The sequence below is a fragment of the Seriola lalandi genome, unplaced genomic scaffold (genome assembly GCF_002814215.2).
Source record: "Seriola lalandi dorsalis isolate HSWRI2012SDOR001 ecotype SW California unplaced genomic scaffold, Sedor1 jcf7180002054953, whole genome shotgun sequence".
In the NCBI taxonomy this organism is placed as follows: Eukaryota; Metazoa; Chordata; class Actinopteri; order Carangiformes; family Carangidae; genus Seriola; species Seriola lalandi.
This window is the reverse complement of record NW_019525504.1, coordinates 2,117,530-2,137,358: the sequence shown is the minus strand read 5'-3', so window position 1 is coordinate 2,137,358 and position 19,829 is coordinate 2,117,530. Positions and strand designations below refer to the sequence as shown.

Below are 19,829 nucleotides of genomic sequence, written 5' to 3'. Positions count from 1 at the left end.
GGGGGGGGGGGGGGGGGGGGGCGCTGGTGGTAACACTTGCTCTTTTTCCATTCAAAAGCAGAGTTTATATATTCCAGTTGTTACTCCACCGACGAGAGGGGGATTTCTCCGAGTGCAACTTCAGCTGTACGACTGACATTACAATTTATCACCATTTCCATCCGGCCATTCAAAAAGGAACCACTCAAAAAGTACTTTTCAGGACACACTCACACTGAACACACACTGAACACAAACTGAACCCAAGACTAAGTCCTCCGTCTGAGCTTTTCCAGGTGTGAGAATGTACCTTCTTAAAGCCCATTCAAAACAATGTAAATCAAACTTTTACTTCCCTCAAAAGGCTCTGCATGTGCCCATGTATGGTGGAGCACGTCTGGGGAGCGATATTGAAAAGTTTATCCAGTTCCAAACAGTGCAGTTGCAGGGGTCATATTGTCACGCCGCACACACACACACACACACACACACACACACACACACACACACACACAGTCATGGCTGTCACAGTGTCTCCGTAAAAACATCTGGGAGTCATCTGTTGCGCTAAAGGAGCCCCCCCCCTTGCCCCCCTGTGAACAGGTGCGTGTCTGATTCCGTGGCCTTCTGGCCTTTTTCTTGACTCTTGACCTCTTGTTATGGGCGGGGGAACTCTTCAAACCCAGTGGCACCGACAGTGCCGTCTGAACAGCCAAGGTCATGTTACCTTAGACTGAGGGTGCCAGTGATCGCACATAATCCAATGCACATTTGGATTAGCTAATGATAGATCACGGCTTTGATGATTAGCTGGTGTCGTTTGTGCAGAAAATAAGGAAAGTAAGCAAAACACAGTTGTAATTATGGATCTGTATAACGCTGTGACAGCAAAGGCAACAACTGAATAAACCTTTGAAGCCGCTGTGACAAAAAACTCTTCTATACTCTCTCAAAAAGATTTTATCACTAACCAGAGGAAGTGGATTACCTAAAAATAGCCCACCAATTTTGCTCTCAAACCCTTTGGTCTGGCTTGACCATAATGAGTCCAACCAACCCAGCTAAAGCCTCAGTTTACTCTGAGCTACGCTGCTGAAAATAAATCACAAACTTTCTTCTCTCTCTCTCTCTCTCTCTCTCTCTCTCTCTCTGTAGATGTAATGCTTGGAATGATGACCGAGCTGGGTGTTGCACTGCAGAGAAACTATCTTATGAGCTCTCCAGAGATGACAGAATAATAACAAACACTTCCTGTTTATCTTTACAGTAGGTCAGAACAGTCTGTCCAGAGTCCGCTGCTCATTCCAACACAAATCCAGTGGTTATCACGTCTTAATGTCGTAGGAAATATGCACCATTTCCAAAAGTGAAAGAGAAAAAACCGCCAATTTAAGAATAGCACGACCACATCATTTCTAAAAACAGAACACCTTCAGCCACATCCATGGATCAATCACAGTCCCCCCCCCTCCCAAAAAAAAGAACCCACTGCAGCACATATGAAGGATTCCTCCAACAGCTTTGTAACAAATCTATTGGGACAAAACTTGCCAGGCCAAATAAGAGTTGACCTTTGACCCAGCAGCATCACTCACGCACACGTGCCTCGTGTTCCATCTAAACCACACAGAGAGTTTTGTCTGTGCAGCTGCCTCTTATTTTGGTGGGAAGAGTCAGACATGCTACCACGCTGATTTACTATCCCCCCAAGTTAAGCAGCCCTTTGCCACATCCTGTCCTCCAGCTGAGAGGGGGGCTCCCTAAAAGTTCTTCTGAGGTGGGACTGTCACATGGATCACGCCGTTGTCCGCCGGATCAACACGTTCCCTTAAGTGGCTGAGAGGAACTCACTGAGACAAAGGGTTTGTTGAGATGCGATGAGTTTTTCGGGGGGGGGACCGGATCAGGACTACTCCAGCGCTTAAAGGCTGATAAGCAACACTCAGCCCTGTCTGCAGGAAGCTGCGAGCGCATACGTACACACAAACCAAGCGAGTGGAGATTAGCCCCAAGCTGAATTGATAAGAACCCAATCTTAATTTGTCACTCCATTCTTTCCCATCTATGTCACAGCGAACAAAGAGATATCGCAGCTGCAGAATAATCTACCCAGCCTTCACATCTGCTCCTGTGTCACGCTGCTTCTGAAGAAAACTTATGGGGTAATAATACTGCTTTAGTACAACATGAATCCTATTCCTATTATCATTTTTCCCCAGTAGTGATAATAACTTCAATGAATTGCTGAACAAAGTCTGATGGGGGGGGGGCAACAGTCACACAACCAGACAGCTTTTAAACAAACCTGCAGGTTAGTGAAACGTAGTTGGAAGAGATAATACAGTGTGCTGTGCAAGAAGGAATCATTACTGACATTATGCAATGCATTCATGTTTACTTCAACTACACATTTTGTCAAGTATAATAATTATTATTATTTATTTATATAGCACTTTTCTTACTCTAAGTTACAAAGTGCTTCACAGATACATAAAAGCAGATAATAAGATAGTATAGTAAAAAGAGGAGCAGCATAAATGGAAAACATATCTTATATCAAACATTATGCAAAAGGATCAGACAATAAGTGAAGAGAAGCTAAAAAATATATCATAACAATATTTAGGGATGAAACAATATAAATGAAACACATTACCAAAGGCTAAAACAGAGAAATATGTTTTAAGAAGAGATTTAACCATTAAAAGCCAACAGACAAGTGAGAGAGAGAGAGTGAGTGAACGGTGTGACTGCAGGAGTACACGCGTCTCCTCACTGGTGTGTGTGCAAGAGAGTCCATGTAAATACACATAGCACCATGCTGGGTGGCGGGGGGGGGCAGCAGAGGTGGAGGGGAGAGCGCCGCTGAGGGCAGCCATTGTGCGCCGATTACCCACAAGAGGGGTAAATGATGGTGTTGATTAAAGCCAGCTGAGCCCGGGGGAGGCTCCTGGAGGGTCAGGCACACGCTCAGCCCCACGTGCCTCTGCAATCCATCCGGCTTCACACACACACACACACACACACACACACACACACACACACACACACACAGACAAGTTGGTCCTGCTTGCTTGTTCATTTTCTGCTGATAAAAGTGTACACAAACACACACACACACAAAAATGCCTGAGAAATCAAGCAAACAGACAACACTGCTTGTGTTCATCAGCTGATCTCTGAACACTCTTGTATCGCTGAACTGATTAAGACTTTCCATTGATCTAAATGATTCCTCTGAGTCTGAAGCTGACACTGGTTGACCCCCTTGAGAAAGCAAGGCCACATTCAGACAAACAGAAGCAAACAAACGCTGCCATTTGGTTCATTCAGTCCATCAGTGCAGCGGGGATGCTCATGTAACGCTGTGACTGGCCAGGTGTGAGCTGCTCCCTCTTCTTTCTTCACAAAACTACTCTTTATATGTAGCTGCAACCTCATGCAAATCCTTCACGGAAAGACTAGAAATTACATTTATATACAGCTAAACAGCAACAGTGAATATGTTTTGCAAGAAACATAATTGTTGGTTGTATTTTATTATTTTCTTTGAATGAATGAAGCTCTATATTTATTAACGGCAGATGGTAGGTGACTGTCATACAACTTTCACAGCAGAGATGAGGGTTGGTGTCCACAGTGGTTAGGTTTAGGCAACAAAAGCACTTTGGTTACGGTTACAGGAAAGATAGTGGTTTCTTTCTATTAAACAAGATCACAATCTTTCCCTAACCTAACCTCCATCCATGAGCTATAACACTTATCCTTATAGGGTCGCAGGAGGGAGGGGGGCAATCCCAGCTGACATTGGGTGAGGGCGGGGTCACCAGTTTATCACAGGGGTGACACATAGAGTTAGTGCATGACTTGGGAGGAAGCCGGGAGAACCCGGAGAGAACCCACACAGGCACAGAGAGAACATGCAAACTCTACCGCCAGAGCACCCAGAATGATCACCCACGCTTCTGGGGTGGAACCCAGAACGTTCTCGCTGTGAGGCGCTGCTGCTTGCGCCTGAACACAAATATTAAAAAATGTAAGATAATGCAGTAGCTAGTACAAATGGATATTTTGTCCGTGAACATTTCACTGCTACAATCAGTATCAACATATTTGTGACTTGCCAAATATACCAATACGTGCCGTCGCTGATTAGCTGTGTATAAAACTACCAACATTTCTGCCTTCAGATGTGGTCAGACCACATTTGGTACAAAACAACTTCCTTTCAAAATGTCCTCACTTTTAGCTCTGCAGAAATCTGCTCCTCACAACTGTAACACAACCACACATTCGCAAACACACACACATTTTTTGACGGTTGCCAATCAGGAGTGCTCAGTGAGCGCTGTATCCTCAGGGTCCTTCCAGCTGCAGTCATGTGCAGCACCCGTCGTCATCGACGCCAAAACTGTAGACATCATTTAGTCACTAAACACTGTATCCATATAAACGTAGTGCAGATGTTTCCTTACCCATGCTTCAAAAAATGCATACCATTGCAGAAATACGAGTGCAGGTTATGGGTGACGAAACGCTGTCACACAACCAGCAGCTGTCCCATTTGTTTAAAACCTGCTCAGAAAAAAAAAAAAAAAAAAGCCTTGACCCCTGTAGTACAAATCTGGGTTAATCACATCTGCTCTGGCGGCGAACAATCAACACACATTGTTCCGATTACATGCTATTTAAGTTAAATGGTCAGGTTGGGCCTCGAATTGTTGTCCCATTGCACGCTGCTACAAAAATGTGGGTCAGCATTTTTTTTTCCCCCGCAGCTTTTCCTCTCTCTGCATCTTAGTTTCCTTCGTAGAACAATGAGTCTCACTTTTTTTTTTTTTTTTCTCCCGAGACTGTAAGAACTGCAGTGAGAACCGGCGTTATTATGACCACAATGGTCATTTGCTGCGCTGCAGACCGGTTAACACGCCTGCCCCTACCAAGATGCAGGGCGCGATATGAAACAGAACTCACTGACCCTCGCCGCACAACTCCATCTCTCCGTTTGAAACGACAGACCAAAGCAGCCGTTTCAATAATCATGAGCATTGATTGAGGCTTGGGTTGAAAGGGGCGGATCAATGAGAGAACAGAAAAAAAAAAAAAAAAAAGGGGCTCGACAGCAACTTTGTGCTTTTCCACTGTCAACGGCGTCTGATTTGAGTGGCACCGTTCCTCAGGGGAGCCGAAACAACTTACTCAGCTTTGGCCTAGTGTTCTAGTTTTACCGGAGACAACTGTGTAAAAAAAAAAAAGGAAGCAGAGCCGAGCTGGAGAGGTGTCAAGCACCGGCTCATCCAAACTCCAACATCCCAGCTAAAAATACGCCACAGAAAAAGAGCTGACAATTGATGCCATTACATTTGAAGTTTTTAAGTTGAAGTGAAATTTAATGAAAAAAAAAAAAAAAAAAAAAAAAAAGGAAGAGAAGATAAGTCTGGGAAATGTACTGCACACCGCTGACCAGTAGCCAAAAGCACGAGACAGATTTATGATCAGCATCTGTTTTAATACTTTGTCAACTGTGTTCTGAGCGAGGTTTGCGTGTACAAGTGTGTGTTCGAATGTGCGCGACACACAAATGAATCGCAGCAGGGCTTCTTTTCCTTCCCTTGTGTTTCATGGGCCGGGCCAGCGGGGCCTGTGATCAGCAGACCCCCCCCCCATCCCCCCTTTTCCCCTTCCTCAGGCTCTGGGATGGAATGTCAGGAAGGCAAGGTAACGATGGGCATGGTGTGTGTGTGTGTGTGTGTGTGTGTGTGTGTGTGTGTGTGTTAGCGTTTTCATTCATGCGTGCTGTGCGTGAGGGTGTGTGTTTTTATATAGTGGAAGTGGAGAAAGTGTGCTTGTGTCGAATGACACTGCGAGACTTTTCTGCGGATGACGAATGGAAAATTCAGCCATTGTTGAGAAAATTCCTTGAAATTTATCACATTTCAGTGTTTCCATAGCATCACTCCTCCCTTTACCAAACTGTTTCTTTTTTTTTTTCTTGCTTCCTTTCATTTTCGACTCAATACTTGCAAAAGACGTTTGGGTTGCTAAGACCTCAAAGACTTTGTTTATCTCTGGCTTAAAAAAAAAAAAAAAGGTGGAAAATGGACCGGATAGAAAAATAAAGCTCCCATTTGCTTATGTGGCTCCCGCTCCTTACTGAGGACGGCGGGAGCACCATCCAAGGGGTGAGAGATAAAGAATGCACAAGATTTCCTGTCTCGCGGCACAGCGTTCCCCAAACATCAACCGGTTTATGTGCTGCGGCTCGTCGCCAAGGCAACCTGGCAGCAAATCAGGGCGCAGCAACAAGAGTGGTGGTGATCCAAGAAAGGGAAAGAGAAAGAAAGAGACAGAGAGAGACAGAGAGAGAGGAGGAGGAGCTGAGGCAGTTTCAGAAACAGGCCTGGAGCAATTTGTGAAAATGTGATTTTGAAACAAAAAGATTCATATGAGATACTTAATACTAAATATTCTCATGCTTTCATCTGTGAAGTGGGAGCTGTAACAGCACATTACAGATTGCTCTCAGTCATGGCAATACCTTGTTGGTAGTTAGGTCAGAGCTTTGCCTTTTAATTGACTAAGCAGGAGGTCCAAAACCCGTACGCCTACCTACTCAAGTCCGTTCTCAAATCCCATTTAATTCTCATTGACTAATTGGATTTGAGTCATTATTCCAGCAACATTTTATCGAGGCCTTTAAGTTGATATCCACGGCTCGGCTTCTGCCTCTCGGTATCTCACAACTACTTCACTTTCAGCACTACAAAACGAAGTATCACGTCCATATTCCTTCCATATTAAAGCTGACCTCTGTGCCATCGTACAAAGCTCTGATCACTTTAGAAGTTAATTGTGCAGTTCAGGGATTTTGTTTGTCGGCGCAGCAGGTGGGGGGGCTGGGGGCGGCTGGACAAGGGAGGGGTGTATGGGTTGGTATAGAAAACATTTATGTCTGCACCAAGGGTCCAGTCCGTCTGCCTAATGCTTCTTTATCCACCCCCCGCCGCTTATGGCAATCCCAATAGATGTGGTCAAGGGCACGGCTGCAGTCTGGGGTCACAATATCTTTGAGTCCCCTCACACTACATGGAACAGCTAATCCCCCTGGCTGCTGCACAATGTGACGGTAGGGGGCAAAGAAAGGGGGTTGAATTGTAGTGATGGAGGAAGATTGGAAACTTAAGAGGCCATTTTCTAGATGGATCACTACCTGAAGGAATATCACAGGCTGTGACGCTGCATGATCATGTGCAGTCCGGCCAAGATGTGGAGAGAGATGAAGATATATAGATAGAGGGAAGGTGTCAGCTCCAGCATTCAGTATCTTGTGGGTCTCCATCACTCTGTTCCTGACAGGCTGGACCTTTTAAACACACATGTGCAGATACGTTGCAGAGCTTTTCCAGGTCTGTATTAGCGCTGACCGATAAATCGTATTTTCATCCTCATCACGATATGAACACGTACAACAAACATATCGCAAAAGACTGAGAGAAACGCGATGAATAAGAAATAATTGAGACCAGCGAGGAGAGATCTGACAACAACTCTGCAAGTGTCACCACAACCTCATCTCCCATGCACCACAGTTTGTTTTACATGAGCGCTAACGCCAAGCTAATACTGAACTGTTTTGAACAAGCTAAAACTTTCTGTGTGTAGACTGCAGATTCACTTGCCTGAGACAGCACCCCCCCCCCAAACTGTATATACACAATAATGTTTATTTGTCATTTTCTCATCGCAGTGCTGATCAGTGTTATCGCCATCACAGATTCTCCTCATATCGTGCATAAGTCTGAATGTCTCACACTTCTTGAAAAGAGTCTTGAAAAAGCTAAAGCCATCCTTATCCTTTAACTCATGGCAAAACCAGTCACAGCAACCACTGCCAACAGCGCATTAGTGGAGAGGAACACAGGACTACATAACCACATTAGCAAAGAACTTCAAGCATGGGAGCGAATACACTCTAAATGACTAATTAGTCCATGGCACGATTGGAAAGAACTTGCATCGTATGCCATCTGGCAGAGTCAGTGATGATACTCAGAACGAAAGCGAGCGGAGTCCATGCTCCAGTTTTCCAACCCATGTAATCTAACAAGTGCACAAACGAGTTTGCCCTGACACAAAAATATAAACAACCCTTATAAACACAACGCACGCAGATACTGACACTACCCAAAAATAACCTGCTCTCCATGGTTGCTAGGACATCGTCGGGTCATCTGAGTTTCCCCCGCTGGCTCCTGTCATTTGTTTACCCCCACACTTCCTGAATGCTGATGGCAGATAGTCCTCTGGTTTATACAAGTGGAGGGAGAAGAAAAACAGCACACCGCTCTGAGAGGCTGCTGCGCGATGCAAAGGAGGAAGAGGAGGAGGATGGGGGGGGGGCAGTATTTTAGTAACCAAGGGAACAGCACTAAGGGAGTCACCTGATGTCCACATGTGATATTCACCACGAGGGAGTGATGGAGTGTATGTCAGAGGAGGATGACGACTGTTTTAACAGGCTTCCTTCCCACCTCCGCAGAGAAAACCTAGAATCTACACGAGTACCTGTGTTTTGCATCAGTATTGATCACGGAGAGCAGATGAGAAAAATCATGGCGCACACACAGAATACACCAAAGAGCAGAAAGTTGGGGTTACTGTTACAGGTGAATGTAAGAAAAACAGACGCAGAGGGGAGAAGGGATGGCCTGGTAGTGCTTACAGATGATGGAGAACACCCACAGATGCTAAATCTGGAAGAAAAAAAAAGGGACACAGTTTATAAGGCAGCACAAATAAACGCCTTGCCTTTCAACAGTCCATTTGAAGTTCACTGCCAGTGCAAACCTGCGCGAGATCAATCTGCCTCTCTGGAGGGATAAAAGCAAAAGGCCCCATTTCAACAAGCCTCTCCAGAGACAGACCCCTATTCATACGGCCTCTGAATGCTTTAGTTGTTGCCAACCACGCGGTTTGTCACTCGGTGAAAAGGAGTTTTTGAAAAGAACTTGCCAGGGATGAAGGATCTATGGCTCAGGTCCACTGTTCAGCTGGTGTTTGTCTGTTTAGTTACTTGATAGCAAAAAAAAAAAAAGACAAAACCATTTGTCATTGTTCCTGGATCCCTAACTGCACTCGCTCATCCATCTCAAAGCTCAAACACAATGAGATGGCAGTTAGCTCAGATGATGCATTAGAGCCTGAGAGCGAGCCTGTGGAACACAGTAAAAGTGCCTGTCACAGCTTTCTGTTCTACTTTTGAGCTTTGAATAGAAACCATAAAGTCATGACATGATTACAAAGAAATGCATGAGAAGCTACAGATGCCAAATTTAGTAATCCAAAAGTCTTAGCAAGAATTTGGTTTTAATCAGCGCAAGAACACAAGGCAGGTTTTGTCTAATGCTTTGTTTACACCATGAAGATGGATTGATGGATTTACACTCAATGACCCATAATGACAAACCGAAAACAAAAAAATCAAAAACTGAAATCTCTCATTTACAAAAGTACTCAGATCCTTCATTTAGTGCTTTGCAGAATCCCCCTTGGCACCAACAACAGATTCAAGTCTTGGAGGGGAAGTCTCCAGAGGCTTTGCACACCTGGATTTGGGAAGTTTATCCCATTCTTCCAGGCTGATCCTCTCAAGCTCCATCAGATCGGGTGGGAAGAATGTGCAAACTGCTATCCAGTGTTTTCTTCGCTTAAATCTTCAGGTCATTGTCGTGCTGAACAGTGAACCATCGCCCCCAGTCTCAGGTCGCATTGCTCTCTGTATTTGGCTGCATTCATCATTCACTCAATTCTGCTGAGCAGCCTCCCTGTCCCTGCTGCTGAGAAGCACCTTCACAGCATGATGCTGCCACCTCCATCGCCTGGTGTTCTCCAGACCTTGTGTTTGGAGTTCTGCCCAAAGAGTTGAATTTTTGTCTCGTGAGTCCAGGGGATCTTTTCCCTCATGATCTCAGAGTCATTTAAATGCTGTTTGGCAAACTCCAGGCAGGAGTTGCCATACGCCTGTTACTCTAAGTGGATTCCCTCTAAGCACTCTACCATAAAGCTCTGCCTGATTGAGAGCTGCTGAGATGGTCTTTTCCTTCCACCAGGTCCTCCATCTCTGTAAAGGACTTCTGAACCTCTGTTAAGAGTGACTGCTGGGTTCTTGATCACATGATCAAGATCATTGCTGCCCGGTTACTCAGTTAGGATAAATGAACGGCTCTATGAAGAGTCCTGGTGCTTTCAAACTTCTTCCATTTCACAATCATTGAGGCCACTGTGCTCCTGGGAACACTCAAAGCTTTAGAAATGGGTTCATATCCTCTACACTGAGTTCCTTGGACATCATGACTAGTTTTTTTCCAGACATGCAAAGTGAATTGTGTGACCTTATATACAGACAGGTGTGTGTCTTTCTAAACTATGTCCAATGCATCCAATTTTTCACAGGTAGACTCTAATTTCTATTCACATCTCAAGGATAATTAAGGAAGATGCACCTGACCACAACGAAGGGTCTGAATACTTTTGTAAACAAGAAATTATTGGGTGTAGATTGATGGGGAAAAAAAAGGTGTTGTATTAATTTCAAATTAAATGTACAATACAATAAAGTGTGAAAAAACTAAAGGACTCTGAATACTGAACAAAACACATCTGTCACACCACTAAACTGAATTACTGTTGCTTAAATTGCATTGAGGGTGGAGGTGGAAGGCTTGTTTTCTGACAGCCCGTCTTATCTTTAGTAAAGAATGACACACACATTTATTTGTTGGTCAGTACAAAATCAAACACAAGCGAGCCATTGTGGTATTTAAAGTCTGAATCAACAGTGAAGTCAACAGTAAAGTGGAGTCACAGACTGTACCATTGACTGTACTGTGGGAATGACACAAAACCTGTATTTCAGGGGAATCCCATGGAACAGATGTGAAAATAAAACAGAACTAAATGTGAAAATGGAAGCAAATCGGTGCCAATGGCAGCTGAATGCATTAAAAAGAAAACTGGAATTCACACCCGAATATACAAAGCCACAAACTTCATTTAATGAGCTAACTTCCTCGGCCAAATGGCATATACTGTACTTGAACCAGTATTCATAGCAAAACTGCAAACCCAAAGCTATAAACTTTACCTATCTCAGGTTCAATATCCAGCTTTGGAGCCAGGACATATTCTGCAACAGTAGCCAAAGTAAACCCACCACAGCATGGCTCATTCTCAAAAGTCTGTGTCATATCAAGATCCATGTCTCGATCTCAGCCCCCACCGTCTGAAGTGAGTGTGGGAGTGCTTTTTGCCAGCCTTCTTCATCGGTGTGTAAAAAAAAAAAACCCTGAATGATCTCCCCCTCCCCCTGTTGTTGAGCCTAAATATAAGGGAAGAGGCTTGCTCATTCAAAAGGCTTAGACAAGTGGTTTGAGACTCAAAGACAGGGGCAGAGGAATTCTGCTACCACTAGGGGTTGCTGGGAGGAGAGGGGCCCCAGAGCAGTGGTGGGGCTCAGCCTCTCTGAGCCTGGAGGACCCCAAGGGAAAAGCCAGTCCAGAGAGCGGGGGACTCTCACGGACAGTTGAGAAATTTTCCCACAATCAAACACACAAACAGAGTCGCACAGGGCAGCGAAAAGGACCCTTGTCCGCCATGGAGACAGAGGGAGGGAGGGAGGGAGGGAGGAGGAAGATTTGATAGTTACAATAACACAGCCCAAAGAAATATATACCATATCTCTGGTGAAGAGGCCACTAACGGTGAACGCACTCTATAGACAAACACTGTTCTGTGGAGTGGTCCAAGGGAGGACTCAACATTCTTCCAAGCATGTTTAACCTGAAGGTAACCTTAAGTACATTTTAGAAACCCAGAAGGCTGCTAGGGGCCTCCACCACATCATTCGGCCAGAGCCACACAGTTCATTGGTAAATGACCTCATTAAGGTAATCTGTTTTCAGCAGAGTCCACCGCTACAAATCCCATCTGTCAGGCATTAAACGGGGTGTCAGGCCACTGAGGACATCTGGATTGTTAGTGTTGGGGAGTTTAGGCTAATTTATGGAGGATTTGATCCTGGGAAACCAACAATGCAAGATAAAAACTCAAGGGCTGACAATCCGAGCCAAGTGATTTGTCATCAGTGTGGCAGTGGGGACCAATTCTACTCAGTTCGCAGGCAAAGGAAATGCTCAAAGAGGAACTGGGTGAACTTTGTCAAAACAAAGCCACATGAATGTCGACTTAGATATTGAATGCCATTATCTACCCAGCCCAACATGTCAAGATAATTAAATCTAAAGCACACAATGACAAGCTCTTTGTAAACATAATCTATTTCCTGGAGGGCCGGCCAGGCAGCTGAATAAGGTCACGGGTCAAAGGTCACCTTTGACCACAGTTAACTATGTGTGGAGTCTATTCTCAACAGATCAGCTTCTTTTCGCAATTCCTCCCTGCAGCAGCGACTATTTAGAGAGAAGAACAAAAAAATTCAAGCACTTGGACCCTCAATCATTTGAGGATACACCTGGTTGATACAAAGGCAGCAACCAACAGCTGATGGCTTTCTGTTTGGATTCTGCAGTCAGGTATTCAATCATGTATCCCACTGTCTTTGACCCAAGCCAAACTCACACAATCTTTCGCCGTGTGATTGATGTCCTTCTACTGGAAATCTAAAGGTTACATCTTGAGAAAATGTGGCATGCGAGCCTCCTTTTCGAGTGGCTCGGCAAAAGTCTTCAAACTTCCTTTTATAGAAGTAACCCCCGGAGCTGGATATCATAGCCATTATAAATAAGAAGCTGGAATGCAGAAGGGGAAAAAATAAACATCCAAGCTGCTGCGTTATCTACACCCAGCTGTGCAGTTTAGAGGCCAATCCTTGGAGATGATGTCACGCTGGCATTGTGTTACTGTTAAAATAGCGTTCCTGTAATTTGTGTGGACACTAATTCATTCACGGAAAGGCAAGAAAACTCAAGTAAATTCAGCCCTTGCATTAAGGTCGCATAACCTTCACTGAAATTGTTTCACAAGCAGCAGCAACTGAAATGAATGCTAACTGTCCCGTGGTGAAAGTATCAGTAAAATTAACTGTAAACGCAACTAGCCCAGTGTGAATACAGGCATCAGTTTGAAATGATCTACCCACATGGATGAGTCTAGGATGTCAGCTTGGTGGCATGAACAAGTCACAAGGTCCAACCAGAACATCTAAGACAATGAAAGACATTTATTTTTAAGGGTAATAAAATGAGTAGACCTCAAGGTGTATTGATTGGTGGTTTGAGTAGTACCGTGAAGAAAGGCTCAATGGAGGAACATCTCCAGGTTCAGCTTTTCAACATCAAAATCAGAGGCAAAGTGAATGTGAGATGTGGAGATTGGGGGGGGGGGGGGGGGGGGGGACACGCAGCCGAGAGAATACAGGGGACTGACGCACTGAAGATTTGATAAACGATTCCATATGCGCTCCAGATCCCAAGTGAAAGAGCTGCTTTGTGCTCAGCGAGGTAGCACGCGCACAGGTCCCGAGTTCCGAGAGTGAGGGGTTTGGGTTTGCCCGAGTCTCAACCCTCCATCCTGCAGCATATTTTGACGGGAGCTAATTGCCTGTGACTACATGGAGACAGGGGACAGAAACAACCGTTGCATTGAGTTAGATGTCTGCAGGGGTGAAGGAGGGTAGAGGGTAAAGGGGACCAAGATTGGGAAGGAGCAGGGAGAGGTAAGGAAGGCTGTCAAGAAGTGAAGACATATTAGGATACTCTCAACCTCCATTAACCCCCCCCCATGCTAAATCATTCCCATTAAAGACATAATCTTATGTGAGTATCAGCTCCCTGTGTGTTCACCCCTGATATGATTGAAAAGCCAATCACCCAGCCGTCATGCACATTTAATGCAAAATACCACCTTTACTGTGGCAATGCAAGCCCCCCCATAGAATCAGGACAATGCATGGTGAAGTGGAGTCTTAAATTGCCCCTTAATTTACACCAGCGATGGAAACAGGCAATGTAATCAGGTAGTCAAGGCACCGAGCTACTGTTTCCAACAACACTACACTGGCATGAGTGTACAAAGCCCAGCTAACAATGATACACTGTGCAGAACCAAACTGGAGGTGTCTATTCTATAATAAAGTATCAGGGGTTTATTTGATTTTAATTAACCACATGATTGCATAACATGCATTTTTTGAGTGAGTGACTGAGTGAGTGGGGGTGTGTGTGTGTGTGTGTGTGTGTGTGTGTGTGTGTGTGTGTGGTGAGACTGAGAGGAAATTAGACTATGGGGACAGATTGAGGAGGAGGAAACTGGAGGGGTGGTGGAAGAATGCAAAGTGTCCTGCACTGTTGTGTTTAATAGATCCCATTGGAAAAGAGGAAGTTTCCTCCTTTAAGGCAGAGGTATGACACATTGACCCACTGATGTTGGTTTTTCCAGTCAATTAGAGCAAATAGATTCACAGTTGCAGCACAATCACAGGACTGACGGCGTGTGTACACGAGAGAGTGTTTCAGCTGCGTTTTTCAGTCGTTCGTCTCACGCTTGTGACTGACGCTGCAGACGGGTCTCCATTTTAATCAATGCAGACGTCTACACAGAACAAGTCACATTTTACTCACAGTTTACACCTGTAATCACTGCCGGAAGCTTCATTTACACTCCAAGTCTATTTCCCTCTGCTTTACGCATGTTAAAGTGATTATAGTGCTTCCAAAACAACAGGTGTGCAGACACACACACACACACACACACACACACACACACACACACACACACACACACACACACACACACAAACACACACTGAGCACCAAACCTGCTACTGCTTTGCTTAAGGAGTGTTCACACTCAGTGTAAGATGCGAGAGTGATGCGAAGAACCGAAAGTAGGTAAACCTTTGAGATACTCAGATTACTGGGATGAGGTGTCAGCACATGTTCATCAAGATCATGTCATGGACTGCTTCACAGTTGGGCGAAGCCCGTGTTGATCTGATGCAATTGATTTCTAGCATACAGGGGCATTCCTGCCACGCTGCAGCTCCTCTCCAACTCAGGGTCGTCACAGCAGGGAGCAGCCTCGCTTCCTGTATGGGAGAAACAGACCAGAGCCTGTCGCAAGCCCCGGACACGGCTCCCCTGTGGCCAGCACTAGTGCTACAAAAGCTGACCCTGAGGCCATCGCTTGAAGTAAAAGAAAAGCTGAAGAATCTGTCATCACCTATATTTTTTATCTTTAGACGAAGAAGAATAACGTTTTTAGGATATATTCTACCTGAACCTCCGGTATGTAATCTGGCATCCCTATAAAATCAACCACATCAGACTCTCCAGGAATCTTACAGACACAATGAGGCTGAAGGGAACATAAGGTGAGATTTATCTACTGCAGCATACAAAATTTAAACCTTCCCATTTTCTTGTCTAATCTACCAAAAAGTGATACAAGTTATATAAATGTATAAAACCGTTTTATGATCCTGGTTCTTTCAGAATGGCTGAGCTTTAGTGTGCAGCCACTGTGCACATGTACAATTTGTGCCTCATTGTAGATTTCAGAGTCTGACAGCTAGCAGTAAATGCTCTCTTCATGTTACATTACACGAGGCCCATTTCAAGAAGCACCCTTCTCTTCAGAGATTTGGCACTGCACACGCACGCTATGCAAGTGTAATTCACGGCGTAAAAATAGGGTTGCCTCCTGCTGCAATAACAAATCTTTAAACCACACAATTTTTTTTTTTTTTTCAACATGCACTCATAAACGAAAGTGCTGGTAAAGAGCGAGAGGTGGGATGACCACTTGTGACTGAGGTCTGAGGCAACACTGCGTCTGGTATACGATTAAACCCTCACAGCTAATTACTCCCAGACGCCTTCGCTCTGCGCCAGAAACTCTGCACAGATACAGTAAGCCAGCATGCTGCACCGCACAGAGAGAGAGAGAGAGAGAGAGAGAGAGAGAGGGGAGTGGGCTGCTGCCAGGAGGGGAGTGTGCATGTGCTGCAGCCATCACTGTGTTAGTGATGAGTTAAGAGTTAGGAAGAAGAAGAAGAAGAAGAAGCAGAAGAAGAAGAGCCAGCAGCTGGCAAACTGAGCACGTTTTATTAGGCGAGACTGGGACAAAGCCATTGACTTGGAATGTTATTAGGTGAACTGTGAGGGTGCAAGTGATGATCAGTATCTATTATTGCATATTGTTTTATTAAAAGTCACATTTCAACCACTTACTATGTTTGTTTTTTGTTGGCATTTTTGCCTGTATTTTGATAGGAGCAGTGAGAGAGAGAGAGAGACAGGAAAGTCAGGGAGAGAGAGAGGGGATGACATGCAGCAAAGAGCTACAGGTCGGACTCCAACCTATGGCCGCTGCGGTGAGGACTAAACCCACGCGGTACGCACTCTACCAGGTGAGCCGCCGAGGCGCCTCCTACCACTTGCTATGTAAATTCAGATTGCCTCAACTCATACAAGGACTCAGTGGATTGGCTGCAGATGCATTTACAACAAAGGACGCAGCCTCCCTGCAGCAGGCACATGCCTCCATCACCACCTCAGCTCCTGCCTCACCCTGCCCGTCACTCCAGATTCTCACCTTACGGCCCCAGCAGGCAGGAGCAATTGCCAACCAAAACATCTGGCCGTGGTGGAAGTGAGTAAACCTCCACCTCAGTGGCTGGTCGGGAACAATGGCCCTGTCTTTCCCCTGCTGGCACTCCCTCCCCATGGCAGAGGAGCGTGGACTGGGCACATACACCAAACCACGTGTGGCCACTCTGATACCTGGTAACACACACACACACACATACACACACACGCAGCCACCCTGAGCTGAGCAAGGCTTCCAGTCATCTTTCCGCCCACAGACACACACACACACACACACAACACGCACACGAGCAAACGTCCTGTACCTTCCGCTCAGTCAGCAGGGACGCAGCCAGGAGCAGAACACCTCAGCCCAGTGGCCTTGTTACTTTTGGATATCAAACCTATTTTTCTTCCCTCGCTCCCCTCTGAAAAACACACAGGTAGCTGGATTATGCACTATAATCGAAACAGTGGACCTAAAAATACTCTGGCCAAATTGCTGGAACAGCTGCTCTGGTCAGACTTGAGAGTAAACAGACAAATATCCCTGTTTTATATTTATGATTTTACATGCTTGAAGCTGAGTCTGTGAAAAAGCTTAAAGCGTATTAAAAGCTCAGTGGACTTCAGCTCTGCTTAGAGATATACAGCCGGCTATAGTGCAGGGCTTTTCAATAAATCCATCCATCGCTGACATCCATTAACACAAGTCTGGGGTTCACTGGGCAGCCTATTGATGCATGTAAAGTATGTGCATTACACATTGTTAAAAATTCCTCCAGCAGCCTTACATGGACAAATCCTGCAAACCACTTACTCCCAATGGGTTAGCATGATTAAAATGTCATTTCTATGTCATAATCCACTCCAATCCTTTCACCCATAATCATCAGTTTTATTTATTTTTTGCCTCTTTTTCTTATTTCTCTAAACTGTGGCCAAACAGTTAAGAATCACTGTGGCTTTACTTGATGCTCCCAAGGCAGCGCAGTCTTGATCCAGTAGGAGGAATGTAGCAGATGCTAAGTACTCCTTAAGCAAAGCTGTGTGGGTGAGGAGGAGGGGATGATTTTGTGCTTAGCATGGTGCTGTGCTTGTAAAGCCTCAACAACTGGCCAAGAGGACCCAGCGCTGCATCACTGCCAGATGTTCAGTTAGATTAAATAGCTCTTGATGCCCTCCCATCCCATAAACTGACTGGCAGCGTGGGTTTTAAGAGGTATGGATGCCCTCAAGAGTGCAAGCATTTACCTTAATTCTCCTGATTTTTAATAGAAATGCAGAATATTGTGTTTTTTATTTGGAACAAAACAATTTAGAAACCGGTGTGAGACTCTGAGTATAAAATCTCAGCCGGCACCAAACGGCACTGTCCAGATTCTTCTCTGATATTTAGACAAAAACATGTGTTTTCTGTTACGAGCTGATGTCTGCATGTAAAACACAACCTGAAAAGCTGCTCGGGCCAAATTTAGATCAGGAGAAGAGGAATTTCTGAAGGAAGCTTCAATTGTGACAAGTTATTTATTCTGATACTGAGCTTAACAGTCACATTTATTTATTTATTCATTTATTGAATCATTTATTTATTCTTATATATTTTTAAGATATATAAATCCAGTGTAAATCAAATTTCCCTGAGTCGAAATATTATGCTTTGTATTTTTTTCTGGAGAAAATTCAGGAGTAGCTCACCAAGACAGAAAAAATCTTTCACTTGATTTGCACAAAACTTCATGGTAAGACAGCACAGCTTGCCTGGATATGAATAGACTTCCCTTCTTACTTTTTTTTTTTTTTTTTTTTGCAGCATGACAGAGCAGTGAAGGTGACGCAGCGCCCTCTTTGGACGCTCACAGCAACTCACGCCTTTCCTTTCAGCCCAGTGAAAGTGCAGCCGCCCAAAGCCGAGGTCAAATGCATTGCGCACCATGTGACCGCAGTCCCATCATTAGATAAACACATTGGTGCAATTACACTGATAAATGATAACCTGACATTATTGTCATCTAATCTGCAAAGGCAGCCTGACAGATGGAGGCACGCTGACATGCGCAAGCTGCATATAAATGAGCGAATGTGCATCTAATGGCGGTCAATAACATGTTGTATTTGAAGGGAAACAGGCGATATTAAGTCATTAATCATTTTCCCCTTTAATATAAATGCAGTCATCTGACTGTCAGGCTTCAAATCAGGTGTTGGGTCTAAATTGGCATGTTGAGGGAAAAAAAAAAAAAAACAGCAGCCAGATAAATCACGTTTTCGTCTTTCACCACAGGAGCGGTGCTTGTATCTTATTTTAAAATGGAAAATGATCCAACGCGGCTGACACTACCAGTCCTCCCATCACGCCAATTTCCCAGTATCTACACTTCAATCTGATAATGTGCAGCAGCCGATGGCTCCCTGTGCATCCATGGCTGCTGCTGCTGCTGCCGGCGCCGCTGCTGCTGAAGGGAAAACCGGGTGAGCACCATCACAAGGTGCCGCTCACTTCAGATTGATCCGCAAAGAAACTGTCAACTTACCTTCCAGCCTCGCTGCGGAGAAACAGTCAGTGCGCGTTAGTAATAATCCCTTGTCGCTGTCAGCAGGCAAATATGAGCAAAAGAAAAAAAAAAGAAAAGAAAAGAGGAAGAAAAAAAGAAATCAGTGTCAGTGAGGGCTGAATAAACAGAGAGCCGCTGCTCTGTGATGACTGTACGAGCCTGTTCATTCAGCTGAATGATAGTGGAGAGTGAAGGAACTGACATGTCGGTCAAAACAGCAAGCACCACGCCTCCCCTCTTAAAGCTACCGCACTCACCCCCTCCCAAGTGTGTGTGTGTGTGTGTGTGTGTGTGTGTGTGTGTGTGAGCACAATCAAAATCACACAAGCCCTATTTCACTTCATTAATAAAGAATGATCTTGTTCATGTTGTCATTGCTACCGATAAATAATCAAGCAGCCCAATAACATGTTGCTCCAGTGCAGGTAATCGCTCCCTGGAGTGCAGCTGAAGTTGTGCAATACATTTTTTTGAAAAATAATATCATAACCTGTTTGTTGAGTAATCACCACAAAGAATCACAGAATCACACCACAGCTTTCCTGTTTGCGTCTGAAATGAGGTCCAGTAAAGTTTCCCAAACATAAAGCGAAGGTCCCGCTGCCCCAGCTGCTCAGCATTTAATCCTCTGAAATATGAAGAAACAGTATGACTGGCTGTGTTTTGATCTCCTCGCCGCCCGTAATCCTTC

The 19,829-nt window shown here is 44.8% G+C and overlaps 1 protein-coding gene across 1 annotated transcript in view; it reads right to left on the bottom strand.

The window, feature by feature from the left end:
* daam2 (dishevelled associated activator of morphogenesis 2) overlaps positions 1–19,297 on the bottom strand; it is a 99,155-nt gene extending 79,858 nt beyond the window's left edge. Inside the window, exon 1 of the mRNA XM_023394713.2 lies at positions 19,118–19,297. The gene's annotated coding sequence lies outside the window, so the exon portion shown is untranslated. The remainder of the gene's footprint in view (positions 1–19,117) is intronic.
* Positions 19,298–19,829: the final 532 nt, after the last annotated feature.